The sequence below is a fragment of the Cupressus sempervirens genome, chromosome 2, assembly GCF_028749045.1.
Source record: "Cupressus sempervirens isolate cs-2001-9-10 chromosome 2, ASM2874904v1, whole genome shotgun sequence".
In the NCBI taxonomy this organism is placed as follows: Eukaryota; Viridiplantae; Streptophyta; class Pinopsida; order Cupressales; family Cupressaceae; genus Cupressus; species Cupressus sempervirens.
In genome coordinates, this window is record NC_143119.1 from 539,320,789 (window position 1) to 539,323,714 (window position 2,926).

A 2,926-nucleotide genomic window follows, 5' to 3' on the forward strand; every position below is an offset into this window, starting at 1 on the left:
GAGAGGCTCGCGACAACCACCTCTCCCATTGTAGCCGCGATAGGCATGCAAAATTTTTTTGCTAGAGCGCCAAGCACCCACCTCATGGCAAGAGACAAGGGCTCGCCATTAGATCAACTTCGAAATCGCAGAACAGACGCGGTGTAGAATGGCAACCGCTGCCAAGTCTCTTCCGTAATTGCGTCGGTCGAGTGATCGAAAAAGGTGATCTAAGAGAGGGTCCAAGCGTAGGGCATTCATTGGGGTAATCGTGTCGATGGCAAAAATTTATGCAATACCCGAGCAACACCGGATGGAGGTGCTAGACGAGGGCTCCCATTTTAGATCGAGTTTTAAAATCACAAAGAAGATGCGGTGAGGGCTGGCAACCGCTGCCAAACCTTTTTCCGAAATTGCGCCAGCTGAGTGACAAGAAAACATGATCTAAAGGAGAGTCCAGGAATAGCACCCTCGATGGTGGGCTTCATGCCTCTCTAATTGATTCAACGTCGGCGTCCACTGTTTCAAAATCCGACATATCCATCCGCCCTGACAGCGACGTTGAATCAATGAGGGGGGCACAGGAGAGGCTCGTGGCAACCACCTCTCCCATTGTAGCTGCGATAGGCACGCAAAAAATTTTTCTAGAGCGCCAAGCACCCACCTCATGGCTAGAGACAAGGGCTCGCCATTAGATCAACTTCGAAATCGCTAGAACAGATGCGCTGTAGAATGGCAACCGCTGCCGAGTCTCTTCCGTAGTTGCGTCGGTCGAGTGATCGAAGAAGGTGATCTAAGAGAGGGTCCAAGCGTAGGCATTCGTTGGGGGATTCGCGCCGTTGGCATAATTTTATGCAATACCCGAGCAACACCGGACGGGAGGTGCTAGGCGAGGGCTCCCGTTTTAGATCGAGTTTTAAAATCACCAAGTAGACGCGGTGAGGGATGGCAACCGCTGCCAAACCTTTTTCCAAAATTGCACCAGCTGAGTGAGAAGAAAACATGATCTAAAGGAGAGTCGAGGAATAGCACATCCAGGGTGGGCTTCATGCCCCTCTAATTGATTCGACGTTGGCATCCACCATTTCAAAATCCAACATATCCATCCGCCTTGACAACGACGTTGAATCAATGAGAGGGGCACGGGAGAGGCTCGCGGCAACCACCTCTCCTACATAAGCTATTAGTGCGAGGCTCGCTCTGCATTAGAAATTAGCGAACACACCGACATCCACCTTAAAAATCCAAATCCTTTAAAATTCCTACCAAATAGCCATTCACGGCCCAATTTTTTATGAGGTCGGCAGAGGAGCAAAAGATTGTCCTCGGTTAGGAGATGTGAGTTCATGGAGCCGAGGGACTGAAATGGTCATCGAGCTCATCCGATCAATTGGATGAATTTCACCTTGAAGGGGCCCAATCCAAAAGTTCTGGAGGTCATCTCCTGGAACTCTTGAGAACAAGGCCCATCTTACATGCAAACTCTGCTACTGCGCAAACATAGGTTGCAATTAAAGAGAAATTGCAAGGCCGTCACAATGGCCCGAGGCCAATGGCTCTGACTAAGTCAATTTTCTCTTGCAATCACCATGCCGCCGTTCATAGAGAGATCTCCCCATTCACTTGTGACGCAACGCACAATCCAAGTGCTAGACGCGAGCTCGCCCTTGAAAGAAAGACCACTTTCCAAGACATCCCCCATTCACTTGTGATGCGATGCACAACCCAAGTGCTAGACACGAGCTCGCCCTTGAAAGAAAGACCACTTTCCAAGACATCCCCCGATGACACATTGGAATGACAACCGCTGTCGAACCATTCCCAATGTTGTGCCGATCGAGTTGGCACAGAGGCAACCTTGGGGAGCTCCCGCGTAGCAATCGGGATGTGCTTTCATACCCATCTCTCACAAAAACCAATCTTAGCTGTGAACAAAGTTTGCCGCAATGACACCATTGGAACGATGACCGCTGTCGAACAACTCCCGAATTTGTGCCCCGATGGAGTGAGAAAGAATAGCAACTTTGGGGAGCCACGCATCGCAAACGGGCTGCTGCTTCATTCCGCTCTTATATATAGATCCGATGTCGTTGATTTTTTTTGGAATCCGAGGCTGCATTCGTCCTTGCTCACACAAGCAATGGCTCTTCTCATCGAATGGCCACGGGGAGCTTCCGATCACAAAGGCTCCCTTGTCACTCGTGACGCGCAGCCCAACTGCTTTCCGAAATTGCACCAGCTGAGTGACAAGAAAACATGATCTAAAGGAGAGTCGAGGAATAGCACCTCGAGGGTGGGCTTCATGCCCCTCCAATTGATTCAACGTCGGCGTCCACCGTTTCAAAATCCGACATTTCCATCCACCTTGACACCGCCATTGAATCAATGAGAGGGGTACAGGAGAGGTTCGCGGAAACAACCTCTCCTATATAAGCTATTAGTGCAAGGCTCGCTCTGCATTAGAAATTAGCAAACATGCCGACATCTGCCATAAAAATCCAAATCGTTGAAAATTCTGACCAAACAGCCATCCACGACCCAATTTATTATGAGGTCGTCTAAGGAGCAAAAGATTGTCATCGGTTAGGAGATGTGAATTCATGGAGCCAAGGGACTGAAATGGTCATCGAGCTCATTCGATCAACTGGATGAATTTCACATTGAAGGGGCCCAATCCAAAAGTTTCGGAGGTCATCTCCTGGAACTCTCAAGAACAAGGACCGTCTTACTTGCAAACTCTGCTACTGCGCAAACATAGGTTGCAATTAAAGAGAAATTGCCAGGCCATCACAGTGGCCCGAGGCCAATGCTCCGACTAAGTCAATTTTCTCTTGCAATCACCATGCCGCCGTTCACAGAGAGATCTCCCCATTCACTTGCGACGCGACGCACAATCCAAGTGATAGACGCGAGCTCGCCCTTGAAAGGCCAGGCCACTTTCCAAGAC